The 14,304-nt window shown below is 39.7% G+C and overlaps 1 protein-coding gene across 2 annotated transcripts in view; it reads left to right on the top strand.

The window, feature by feature from the left end:
- LOC131467035 (teneurin-3) overlaps positions 1–14,304 on the top strand; it is a 566,025-nt gene that overhangs the window by 74,897 nt on the left and 476,824 nt on the right. For both annotated transcript variants that reach the window (XM_058640717.1, XM_058640715.1), the window contains exon 4: positions 4,642–4,724. The gene's annotated coding sequence lies outside the window, so the exon portion shown is untranslated. The remainder of the gene's footprint in view (positions 1–4,641; positions 4,725–14,304) is intronic.

Genomic DNA, 14,304 nt, shown 5'->3' with positions numbered 1-14,304 from the left:
CCGGGTTAGGGTGAGAGGAGCTGGGGGGGGGGGGGGCTGGGTGGTTGGGTTGTCCCCCGTCTCTGCTCCCGACTCCACCTGCTCCTCCTCCACCACCTTCACCCCCTGCTTTCACACACACACACACGGGAGCTAAAGCTAAGGGCCCCTTATCCTCTGAGCTGTCACCTGCCAACAGGAGGCCCTTAGTGGGGAGAAGAAGAGTCGGGGAGACTTGAATTGCAGTTGCAGAGGGAGGAGGAGGAGGAGGAGGAGGAGGAGGAGGAGAGGATTGTCAAATCTCTGTGTGTCCACTGATTTTTCTTTTATTGATGAGGCAGAGCAGCAAGAAGCTGCACCACTGCAGAGCCCATGCACTTTCTTTCTTTCTTTCTTTCTTTCTTTCTTTCTTAGCGCCAGCGTTGCCGGCCACTTTCGATGGAAAGTAGCTGAAAACCAGACTGAACCGTCGCTCGAGCCAGTGGAGGAACATTTGAATGTAGACTGTTTTATTGTGCGCGTCAGAGTTGACACTGAGCAGACTAATCTGTCGTGCCCTTGAGTTATTGCCCCCACATAGGATTAGGACTTCAGGGATTAGCTGCCAGTACTTTCTGTATTTTTGGCTGAATATTCTCCAGTGTGATAGTTCAGTCATGTCTTGTGTGTTATGTGTTGTTGTTTGAGTGAGAGGACGACGACAGACGAGTGATTGGTTCTCACAGATCTGGTGACTTTCCTCTGAGGTTTGAGGTTTGGCCCAGAAAGTCTTCAGTCTTCTGGTTAGAAATGGAATTAATGTATTGTGACTTATTTTTGCTGATGTTAAGTTGTTTATTTTACTTGTAAACATTATTTATAAGGCACGTATTGGCCTGAAATTGTCCAGAAAAAAGCTGGGTTTGTTTTCTTTCTGCTCCAAATTTACACAAACTTTTATCTACTTTATTCATATATATTTTATTTCACCTTTAGCAGAACGAGCTGCAGACAGACTCCAGTCTAACAGGCTCAACAGTTTGAAATGTTATTCATTGCCATGCCTGGACGGGAGAATGGGAAAGAGAATCTAAAGCACACCCGGGCAAAACATAAGGCCCGCAAACCAGTTTCATACGGCCCCTGATGTTCTCATATTAACCGCACGTCGACTCAGAATATTGTGTTTTTAGAGGACATTGAAATTTCTTTTCACAAAAAGCTGAAAATACTACAAAACACTTCACTTTGACACCTTCACATTAATAGAATTTTATTTTTGAAATAGTCACAGAAAAGGAATCATTTCTAGCTGTAAAATGTAAATGTTTTATTTAATGTTTAGGATTCCTGACTAAACCCTTAAAGAGAGAGACACATGAAAAAGCTCCTGAAGTGAAGACTAAGTTACTTCCTGTTGCATCACGTCAAAACACTTAAGCGTCTTTACCTCCATCAGGAACTCCAGTCTTTGTGACTTGGACAGCTGATTGATGACAAAGCTCGTTTTTCTCTCTCTGCAGCAGCAGCAGGAGGAGAGGTGAGAGAGAGAGACAGAGAGAGAGAGAGAACAAACGACAGGCAACAAGCAATCACACACACACACACACACACACACACACATGCGCTCGCCGCGTCGTGCACCTTCTCAGGATGTAACCTCAGCTGGGTAAATTGATGAGGACACTCCACTTTCCTCTGGCAGTAATTTTACAGTTACGACCCAGTAATGTTCTGTAATTCATTCTCCATCTGCTCAGCGTGTGCGATTCATGGTTCTGACCACACAGCGCCTCCTCCTGGAGTCACACCCAGCATTTACTTTATCACGTTTGATCATGAACCTATACATGGAGCACTGCTCTGGTTTAGAGCCCAGGGTTCTCAAACTGTGGCTCGCCCACCACTGGAAATACGCAGAAGTTGTGTTCTACTCAGTGTGTATGTGATCAGAGTGGAGCTGAGGAGCTGTGGACAATGAAAGAAATAACACAAAAAAAATCTAAAAGAAATAACACAAAAAAATCTAAAAGAAATAACACAAAAAATATAAAAGAAATAACACAAAAAAATCTAAAAGAAATAACACAAAAAAATCTAAAAGAAATAACACAAAAAATATAAAAGAAATAACACAAAAAAATATAAAAGAAATAACACAAAAAATATAAAAGAAATAACACAAAAAAATATAAAAGAAATAACACAAAAAATAATCTAAAATAAATAACACAAACAAATATAAAAGAAATAACACAAAAAAATCTAAAAGAAATAACAAAAAAATATAAAATAAATCTAAATAAGTAGATCTAAATTCACTACATCAGTGTATGTCTGTCTATCATGTATTGTTTAATAGTATATACTGTATATATTTGACTCATTGCATAAATCGGTATATTTCAGATTCCACTGTTGAACAACACCAAAGATGAAAACTGTTTTTTTTTCTGATTATTATAGTCATATATATAGTGTATAGTATGTAGTATAGTAGTATATTGGTATATATCGTGTAGAAGTATATTAGTATGTTATATGTAGTATATTAGTATATAGTGTATATGTAGTATAGTAGTATAGTAGTATATGTAGTGTATTAGTGTATATATAGAATACGTTGCTTGTTTTTCAAGGTCAACATTTAAAAACCACCCCATTGTCGCCATGTTAAGGTGAAACAACTCAGTTGTATAGGATGACGCGACAATAGCAACAATAGCAATAAAACCTCTTGAACTGGAGAAAGTCAGTGTGGTGTGAGTTCAGAGCAGAGGTCATGTGACCGCGCTGTCGACATACACGCCGCTGCATTGTTTGGACGAGCTGAAGACGGCGAGCAGGCGACTGATTTATAATCCAGTCGTGATGTGATGAACACATGAATGTGTTTGCCACCAAATGGAGAACAATTGAACACGTCGACTCGGTGGTATTTTATTTTATTTTAACGCAGGGAAAATGAGTCCGGAGTTAAAGTTCCATTGTGTAAAATTGGCAGAAATTGAAGAAAGTAACCACCTGAAGGGTTACATCGTTTAAAGTGAGGTGATAAATGTTGTCACACTGTATCACTGCATCGTGTACATACAGCACATACACATACAGGACAATCTATGTTACAACAAAGATAAAATAAGATAATCTTCTATTGGCCCCAATAACGGGAAGTTTCTGTCTGTATATGTATATGTTTGTATAATAAAAGGTAGAAATGTCGGGAATAGCAGCAGAGATGAGATTCATCCTGTGTGTAATTAGTTGTCGACTGTTTCTCCAAATTCTCGGACGTGATTTCCGTCTGTTTTCCGCCACTGCCGCATTAATGAACTATAGACAATCAGCTCACACTGCAGGTGTGAGCGCACACACACACACACACACACACACACACACACGCTCACCATGACCATGAATACGTTAAGAATAAACTGCCATAAATCACTGACACGGGAATTTCACGCCAATAATGGCTTCATAATATTGAATTACCGTCTTCATTGCTCAATAAATGTTTAATTTCCATTTAATTGGAGTGAAATGAAGTAATGAAGAAAATAATTGAACTCTACTTTTTTTCCCCTTCTTCTTCCTTCAAACCTTATTATAATCACCATTAAAAACACACACAAAATGTACTCTTTAACTTCACTTAAATATACTTTTAAATGTTATAGCGTCTGCATTTCAAATATATAAATGTATGTATTTATTTTTTTTTTTTACATCTAATCAGATTTTTATTTATTGGGTTTGACACATTTTTTTATTTCAACTTGTTAAACAGAAGTTGTGTTATAATATTTTGATGTTATTCATATTTTGAGTTTTGTGTCATTTTTTGATAAATATCACAGGTATTTATGATCTCAAAAAAACAATGTATTTACGTTTTTCCTGTTTTAAAAACGAGTTAAAATGCTCATATTTAATTTCATAATCATACAGTTTTTACACAGAAGTTTCTGTTGTTTTATTATTTTCATTATGAGACTCTTTACATGTCATTGTCGTTTGTATTTGGAAGTTTAAAAGCATTTGATCAATGTGGAATTGGATGGGACGAGTGCTGCTTGCTGTCTTATAAGTGTTTCATAAGAACTTTATGATGATATGGTTGTCATTTTTGGTCAATCTCCTTCCTTCCTAAATGTTTATACATCCAGTAAATGTCTGTATTGTTTTCTATGACCTCTTTTAAACCGTGTGTCACTGGAGTTACTGGGAGGCTGTGGAGCTTTTTTGTCACCAGTGTGTGTCAGTAGATGGCGCAGGAGAGCTGCTGTTGTGAGGGTGCGCTGCGTTACTGTACAACCACACACACACACACACACACACACACATATGCAGTGTCATATTATGTGCACTCAGTCATATAGAGTGTGTAAAAACAGTGTGTGACAGAGCCTCAGTGTGTGTGTGTATGTGTGCCTGTGTGTGTTTCTGAAGTGTTTTTATTACATCTTCTGATTCAAACTCGAGCCTCGAGTTGTTGTTTTATGACAGAACGGCGTTGCGTTGCATTTGCGTTGCATTTGCGTTGTGTTTGCGTTGTGTTTGCGTCTGTTCTGCGACGCAGAAAAAAGACGCGTCTTCGACCTCCTCGTCTAATTCACCTGAAAACATCTGTTAAATGATATCAAGACAAGTTGACCTGACGTGACTTCTCTCCCTCCACAGACTCATCCCCCTCTCCTCCTCCCTCCATCTTCGCCTCCTCCTCCAGTCACGTCTGAAGTGAAGGAGGTGAAAAACAGCAAATTGTGAGTCCATTTGAATTTTATCCCTCCCTCCCTCCCTCTCTCTTTACCCTCCGTCCCTTCTTTTTCTTCACCTTCTCTCAGCTTCTCATCCTCCATCAGTTCACATTATTCCCCCTCAATCTTTTTCTTTCTTACCTTAAACTCTAAATTTTTAACACTCTTTGTTCCTCTTTTGCAACTACACTTTCTTTTTCCTCCTCCCCGATTCTTCCCTCCATCATCTCCTTTCTCTCCCTCTCTCCACCCCCCATTGTTCACACCTCACCCTTTTTTTTTTTTTTTTTTTTTTTTTTGCATTGCATCATGCTGCTATCCCATAATCCAAAGCTGCACAGAGGGGTCCAGCTCCCTGCCCGCTCTACCCACCCTCCCACTGACAGTATCAAGGACTCTGTGTGTGTGTGTGTGTCTGTGTGTGTGTGTGTGTGTGTTGAGGCTTCCTGCAGTGGACTGTATTGTTGCGTTGTAAGAGACAATGTCATGACGACTTCCCTCTGAGAACGTGTGTGTGTGTGTGTGTGTGTGTGATTTATCCACAGACAGCTGCGATTCTCTGTGTGCGTGTTCTTGTATTTGTAGCCTCTTTAGGACCTTTCTTTCTAATCCTCATGGAGACCAAAAACTGGTCCTAATGAGGCAGAAGTGGTTGCGTTTACGGCTGTATGAATGAATGAATGGACGTCAATGCAGAGTCCTGAGAAGAATAGCTGCACAAACCTGTGTGTGTGTGTGTGAGTACAGACAAACACAGTGACTGTTCATACATCATCACAAAAGGTGTCATTTATTTGTCTTTTTTTTATGATTGAATCATAGCATTTTATGTAATAAACAGGATTCTCTTTTTAGGTCAAAGTGTAAAATAAATGTAGGTTTGAGTTTCACTTAAAGGTGTAAATAAATGTGTGCACCTCCTCTGGGTATAGTTGATTTTTCTTTAAAAGAAAAACAACAAAAAAGAAGAACAGTACACACAACAGAGGAGTGACACATATAAACAACTCCTTGAGATTCCAGTGAAGAGGAGACAAATAAATGTAGGAAAAAAAAGAAGATAAATTATTGTACAAAAAAAAAATCCCATTACTATCAGTCAGAATTTCTGCTTCAAGTCTAAATTCTGAAATCAAAGTCTGAATTCTCACTTATTATTTATCCATTTTCTATTTTGCTCCCACTTTAAACCTTTTTCCGTGTCAAAGACGAGCAGAAGTGAAAGATTTCACAGTGGAAACACGTCAACGCTGTCCTTCCTCAAAAGGTGTTAAAAGGTGAAAAACGGTCACGTAAAAGTTCAATCAGGACTTTAACGTCACAGTTTATAGGGCTTAGATTTGTGGTTCGGCTGAGGTCAAAGTTCAAACATTAACTGGTTATGGTTAAGATTGGGGACAATGCTTTATTTGCGGCGTCCAAATGAATAGAAGTCGACGTGGCGTCCGAAAGCGTAGCCTCCCTGTGTGTGTGTGTGTGTGTGTGTGTGTGTGTGTGTGTGTGCTCGTCCACCTGTCCAACAGTGGACCGTGGCGTCGTTACACACTCACGTACAGGGGACCTCCGTGCTAACAGGGGACATTATCGGGTCCTGTGTTGGACATGATTTAAATCATGCTAAATGTTGTTAAGATTTTTACAACAGACCTGTGCGTGTGTGTGTGTGTGTGTGTGTGAGTGAGTGAGTCTTTAAATTTTAAAACACTCTGTATGCTTTTTTTTGAATATTTTTTTTTCTTCACATGTGGCTTTAATAATCCGGCGCTGAACGATGTAACAGTGGAACCACGGTGACGCTGTGAGTGTTGTTGGTTAACGCGTTGGTTGTTCGCAGCATGTTCCTGACACTGAAAATAATTTAGAACACACACAGAGGCCTGTGCACACGATCACTGCATGTGATTTATTCACACATGAATATTGTTTTTTTTTTTTTTTTAAACCTGTATCCAGTCACTTTCAATGGAAACTTATACAGCAATATTGTGGCTTTTAGCTCCTGGCAGTTACACATATAAACAATCAAACACACCTAAATACACTAACGCACTCTGCTGCAACAGTTTAAAAACAAACCTGTGCTCCGAAAATCCCCCAAACTGTCTGATAGATGTTTTAATTTTTGACCTGACGTGGTGAAGTTTTAAACTTTAATCTCTCTGCTTCAGGTATCTATTCCTCTTCTTTTTATTCATTAAAATGACGGAGATCCACCTTTTTTAATCCTGACATGAGATTACTTTCAGGTCATTTTTATCAAATTAATTCACTCAATCATGTTGTGTTTAATGTGAATAGTGAGGGCATGTGCGTGTGTGTGTCGAGTGTGATTCAGAACTCTGTGCCGTTGATTTGTGTCACTGCCGATATACAAAGGCCTGAATTAAACCGGGGGAACCAGAGAGCAATCAATCATCCTACTTTTCACAGGTTAAATTGTGTTTGAGTGTGTGTGAATGTGCAAATGTCGCTGTAAATTAAATGGATCTGGGAGTTATAACACCCACAGTTTTCTTTCTTTTGAAAGAAAACATTGCAGAATAATGTCGGATGAGTCTGTTCCTGTATTTTCTTTCTGGCACAAACACTGACCTTGTCGCGACCGGTAGTCCTCATGGAGACCAAAACCTGGTTCTAATCAATCAATCAATCAACGTTTATTTATATAACCCTAGAGAGCATGTACTCTTAAATATATAACACATTACCATAATCCAGCACGGACATAAATGTTGCCGTGGCCTCAAATGACTAAAAGGATTTGACTCTAAAATAAAAAACCCAGATTTAGTTTCAGTCTTTTTTTTTTTTACCAACAGCTGAACATGAAGGTGTGGATACAGACTCAAACTGTGAACTCTGGCACGTTCATTGTCTTTGATTTTTTATTTTTTTTTGTCACACCAGACGTTTATAACATCCACACGGTGCCCAAAGTGCTTTACGAAAAATAATGTACAATAAAAATAGCAGAAATAAGACATAAAATGGAAAAATGGAAAGCCATGTTCTCCACGTAAAGGACATTAATTGCTTTAAAAACAAACAGTAAAACCTTACGAAATGAGGCAGAATCTAATTTCTGAGGAACTGGTTAAGTTTACGGGCTAAGGTTTGAATTGTGGTTATAGGTTAATGTCAGAGGTCGGGCATTAACTGGTTACGCTTTAAGATTGGGGACAACGCTTTATTTGGGCTGTCCAAATGAATGGAAGTCAATGCAGAGTCCTGAGAAGAATAGCTGAGCGTAACCTCCGTGTGTGTGTGTGTGTGTGTGTGTGAGTGTGTGTGTCACCCCAGGGTGAGAGGATTAAGTGTGAGCCAATGCAGTAAAGGTTAGCGCTTGGTCTCTCACCGAGGACTCTATCACACACACAAATCTGTGGACAAAAAAGATGGAGGAAGAGGGGGGTGAAAGAGTATGGAGAGAGAGAGAGAGAGAGGGGGAGAGAGAGAGAGAGGGGGAGAGAGAGAGATGTCATTATTATGGGCCCACAGCTGCGTTACCCCAGGGATGAGTTTTCACAAAGCTCATCAAGTCGCCAAGGAAAACCTGATAACATCGCCACACAAACTGAACACACTGAAAAGTAACTGAGCTAAACATAGATGAAAACACACCGAGCGAAACTTAAGCCAAGTATTGGATTTTCAACTTTTTTTCCCAAAAAACTTTTTTTAATTTGAATTTTTTTCTTATTATTATTCAATTAAATTCTTTTGTTGGATTTACGTTCTCTTTGGGGGAGTTTGTTGAGTTCATTTCTCATGGCAGACATTTTGGGATATTTCTTTCTACTTCTGTTCTGGGATCTCTCAAAATGGCGGACTGGAGGATTGCAACGAGATGAACTATTAAGGAGGTATGAGCGTGTTGTTATGGAGAGTGTACGTGTGTGTGTGTGTGTGTGTGTGTCGGCAGAGTTGGAAACAGCATGGAGCAGCTAGCGGCAGCATCTTGACGTCTCGCTGTGAAAATGGAAGTTTTATTTAGAAGTCATTCTGTGTGGAAATTTCACGGGTAAACTGTTAGACGTGTGCCGTTTCTTTTACCTTTTCTGGTGTGCAATTGATTTGTTTTTATTTCCTTTATTCGCTGCCATCGGGCGCGGTAACTGAATGTCTCTTACTGCATGGTAATATGTGTTGTAGTTGTCTGTGTTTGTCTCGATACAAAAGCTCTTCCCCAGTCACAATAAATGAGTGTAAATGATCGGTAATATCAAGAAAACAAACTTGAAAATCAACCCAATTTGCTGAGGTTTGAAAACACATGATGTCCCCGCTCTAAGTGCTAATAGTTCAGCTTTGTTGCAGTGAACTCTTGTGTTGCTGTCCTCAACTTCTCTAATTTCCCATCTTCCCTTAATCCATTTTGCAAATGGACAATTTGCGTGAGTATTTTTTTTATAAATTATCAATATTCTCACATATTTTTACCTCAAACTTCAAGTCACAATGTCCACCAGTGCAACAGAGCTAGCTAATACATAGCGCGACATGCACTGCTAAAAGTAAATTGACATAATAAGCCATGAGTTTTTATTTAAACTGTCATTAACTCTCATTTGAAATTAAGAATGATGTTACTAAAAAAGTATAACCATGACCTAGTTGTCCGTACTTGGTTGCAGTGCAGTGATTTAGAAAACTAGCCACTCAGCAACTACTACTTCTTCTTCTTTATTCCCTAAACTGCTAGCTTAATGCTATTGTTGTGCTGCTATGCTAGTTACAGTTTGACTGTGCTTGTAGGTGGTGTTGTTGTTTACAGCTGTTAGCCAGAAAGTCCATCATGGAATGGTGTTAGTCTATTTATAATAGTTGTGTCATGAAGCTGCCCGCTGGAACTAAGTTCATGTAGCATGGGTTTTGCTAACTGACACAGGTGTGGTCCATACTCAAACCTGGTTTTAGGATTATGGGAGTATGTTGCATGTGAGCTTGTGTTTCTGAACCAAAATTATTTTATTTACATTATTATATGGACATGCATATCAAATTGTTAAGGTTTAAACTACTCATAGAGCTTTTAGCTAATATACAGGAATAAGGGTTTACATAACCTGGCTCAAGCTAATGACAAACAAACATGGCAATGATTTTAATAATGTCCCAAAAGCTGTGTAACGTAAAACAAATGGTCTGTTAAATAAAGAGGTGTGTTAATCAGAAATATCAGTGTGTGAAATGTAGACCCCATTCACACCAGGGCACTCATTGAAATACTTGGACTGGACTGGGACTGGATTATTGCTGTACACACACAAATGCTCCCTCAGTCCGATCGGACTCAGCATACGTGTGATGTTAAACCATTTCTGTTCAAGACGATAAAACAGAGGCAGAATAACAACACCAAAAGTTACATACCGCAGCTTTAAATTGTACCCACAGTCACAAATAGTTCCAGAATGAATGAATCGACTGCTGTGTTAATTAAACAGCGACTATGTCGCTGTTTGAATTGAGTTTTTAAGACAATCATACAGATTTTATGTGTGAACAAAAGTGCATTATCAAGCTACTTGAATGTACAGTAACCTGCGTGTGTGTGTGTGTGTGAGAACCTGCCCACGTATCCTTGACCACTGTGTAAGCGAGCCAGCAGGGGAGTTTCTCACAAACCAAGAGGCCACTTGGCTCAACACATTTAGTTCTCTCTTCATTAGCAGCCACATTACTTCAGATTAGCAGAAAGTGGACATTTACAGGCAATGCTGACGCCTGTAATTAAAATTAATTTAAAAAGGAGGACACAAAGAGAAGTAATTACTCCCAGTGTTAAAGGTTTTCGCCCCGGCAACTTCTCTTATCGTTTTATTGCCGTGTTCTCACCGAAGGAAATAAAAATGCAAAAAAGAACGGGAGAGAGAGAGAGAGAGAGAGAGAAAGAGAGAGAGAGAGAGAGAGAGAGAGAGAGAGAGAGAGAGGACTTAGTGAGGAGGGAAATTAAGCACTTGCTCATTAATGATTTTACCTGATTATTGGTAAAGCAAAGCCGCTTGCTAAGGTTGAGTAGTTTACAATGATTTTTTTTTTTGTTGTTTTTTAATTAGGGTGGATTTGCTCTGATTGAAATGAAATATAAATGGCCTCCTTTTAATAGCTTATCACGACCTCTGAGACCTGCCGAGCTCCCTCCACTGGTTTAAAAAGTTTTCTGTAGCAAACAAGGTAGTGGATGTTCCTGGAAAAAAAAACACCCATAAAAAACAGGGATCGTCCAGAATTCCAGGAACTCACGGAAACATTCCAAGAACATTAGAGTTTGACAGTGGAATATTTTTCAAGGCAGGTAGAATACTGGTAGTTTTAAGAAAAGGAAAATCAGCTGAAAAACCCTTTCCTTATTTTCTAAATGCAATAATAATATTCTTGACAACATCTACACTGAAAAATGTGATTGCATTGTGATAGAAAAAAAAAGAAGTCAATTTCTGTACGTTTTCAGTGACTTAATGACTGTCCTCTGTCTATTTACCACAACGTGGCAGCAGAAGGAAGCATTTGGTTTCTGGACTGTATGTGCATTTGCAGAAGTAATAAAATTTACTTGGTTCCATGAATGCATCATGCAGACAGACCTTGCAGTACTCGCACTAGTTCTGTTTGCCCACATGATGGAATTTACATGGGCTCATTGAATGCACCTCATAGCTGCTCGTCTACGCTCAACACACTGTGGACCCACGTGACTCTCACTTGCTCTCATACACTGGAACACAAGGAAAAGCTACTTTTAGCCATTAAACAAAAGGGTTTGCCTAAAGAAACTGTCACCTCCTTTAGTCTATGATAACTTGTGAATGTGTTTGTTGCATTATTTCCCCATAAAGAAGCCTTTTTTTGACTGGAAACTACCCCACTCACTCTCCTGCACCGTAGTGCACACAGAGAGAATCAACATTTGAATGTCACAGAGACACAGGAGCTGCTGGACTGCTGCCTTCTAAAACCTTTAAAGCCCAATATATTTTGTTGGTGTTCTGGCACCAGGCAGAGCATATCCTTGATAAAAATCTGTTTACGGCCAGAGTTATTTATTTTTCTTTTTTTAATAGACAAGCTACTCACCTCTTTGTGGTGCCACACTGCACCATTCTCTGTGTATGAGAGTGTGTGTTCTTGTATTTATTACCTCTTTAGAACCTTTATTTTCTGTCATAAACACTGACCTTGTTAGGACCACTGGTCCTCATGGAGACCAAAACCTGGCCCTGATGACGCAGAACCACACTTCTGAGGAACTGGTTAAGTTCAGGACTAAGGTTAAGGTTAATGGTAACACTATGTTTAGGCCAGGGGTATTAGACCAGATTTGTGAATGTGAAGATTCTCAGGGGCCAACATTACATACAAAAGCCCTCTTTTATAATCATTTAATTTTCAATGTAACTAAATCTAAGCGGAGAGCAGGAGTAAACGATTGAAAACATTCTGCCTTTCTTTCACATCTGGAGTCAGATATCATAATAAGAAGTGAATGCATGTATCTGTCTGTGACAGATACATGAATTCACTTCTTATTACGGCCAGTGTTAGAAACCCTGGACTCAAAGTTTCAAAGTGGGGACGTCCCATGACTGGGACCTGTTTTCTGTCCGAGTCCATCCATGGCCATAAAAAATACATTATCAAAATTATCAAACCGAAGCTGTGGGCCGTGATTGTCCCTCAGGCCAGACTTGCATGGTTTAGGCCGTTCAAATGAATGTATAACTCAATGTAGAGTCCCTAAACAGGTAGGTGTGTAAATGTGTGTACTTTTTTCAGGGGTAAGATCTGGTTTTAGGGTTAGGGTTAGGCATTAAGGTTAAGTGAAGGTTAAGGGTTAGGGTAATGGGCTAGGGAATGCATTATGTCTACGATGTGTCCTCACTAAGACATAGAAACAAGTTTATGTGTGAGACAGAGTGGAATGAATGAGTGTATTTTGTGTAAAAAGCTTTGCACAAGTCTTGTTGTCCAATATCATCTGTCCCTGCCACAAAATCTGGACACAAACGCACACACACACACACAGCTACTGACTGTGCAGCCTGCTCTGTGTAGATAAGCATTACAGTTGTGTAGTCAGTGAAGTATACTATAACCAAAGCAAGTGAGGGAGAGAGAGAGAGAGAGAGAGGGAGGGCGATACATACATATTTAACCTTAGAGAATAAAGCGAGGGGCGAGCAAAGGCAGAAATGGGCTGAAAGAAGAGAGAGAGAGTCGGATGCTATGATGTAATCTCTGAGCGAATATTTACTCCTCAATGAGGAATATTTACCTGCTGCTTCCAAGTGTGACAACACACACACACACACACACACACACACAGATTTGCGGAGCTGTTCATTGTTTCCATTCATTTTTATTTTTACCGCCCCTCCCCAAAAAAAGCCTTAATCATAACCTTAACTTCCCCACAATTAAAATATTTGTCCTAAATTTAACCAGGTCCTCAGATTATATGAGGTTCTGCCTCATTAAGACCACATGTCCTAAGAAGGGAACAAATACAAGAACAGACACACACAGATAAATTCACTTGGTGCCAGCAGCTGTTTGTATCTGTCAGTATGTTCTATTTCCAGTTGATTTCACCACCTCTCATATTAATCAAAGTCTTGTTTTGATCGCGGTGAAAGTCCTAATCTCGTGTTCAGTCCTGCTGTGATTCCATGACTGTGGTGGAAATCATCAGGAGCTGGAGATCAAACATGGAGTGAGATGTTTGTAGATGAAGCGCAGGTGAAGAGCGGGTGAGAATGTGCTTTGGCAGCAGCAGTTAATGCACTGATCACTTTTTCATACCTGGGAGAAAGGAATAAAAAAAAAAAAACAGTCTGCTGACTGACACAACCATGACTCTGCCTTCAAAGAGAACATGTGATCCACTTCCTGTAGATAACCCTTCATGTGGAGCTGACTTTCACTCTTTTTCAATCTCAACAGGACTTTTATCACTTCTTCTTTGCAGTGAGCAATTTAAGATAGACCTGCTGATTTTGTTTTTCACTTTGTGTGTGTGTGTGTGTCTGTGCGTGCGTGTGTGTGTGTGTGCGTGTCACCATGGCAAAATAAGGTCCTAGAGTCACCTGCTGTTATGGGACACTAACATGGCTCAAGGTTTATGTGAACTAATGGCGCTTTTCCATTATACTCGACTTGACGCCACTTGTTTTTGGTACCTGCTTTTGGCAAGGTTCCAAAGTTCCAGGCGAGCTGAGCCGACAACAGACTGCCGGCCACTGATTGGTCACAGTGTCGTCACTGGAAGAATCATGAGCGTGCCGTCCGACACAAGAATCAAAGCCCGTCATTTAAAAAAAAATAATAATAATGGCAGGAAGGGTGCAGCGAGCATGGTTGAAATTATGGAAAACGACGTGCTTGGTACCCAAATCGAGTCGAGGTGACTAGTGCTAGTCGTAAAAGGCCCCATAGCCTGCTTAGAACCCCTGTGACCACCAGGGGGGCCCCTAGAGCATTTAATTATCTTATTTTTTGGAGGTATGACAAAGAGGCAAAGAGGCTAAATAACATTATACATACTGCTTTTGGAGTAGTGATTCCTACTTCCTTTGAGCTTAGAGAG

This window comes from Solea solea, chromosome 10 (assembly GCF_958295425.1).
Source record: "Solea solea chromosome 10, fSolSol10.1, whole genome shotgun sequence".
NCBI classification, from domain to species: domain Eukaryota; kingdom Metazoa; phylum Chordata; class Actinopteri; order Pleuronectiformes; family Soleidae; genus Solea; species Solea solea.
This window is presented reverse-complemented; position numbering and strand designations above follow the sequence as displayed.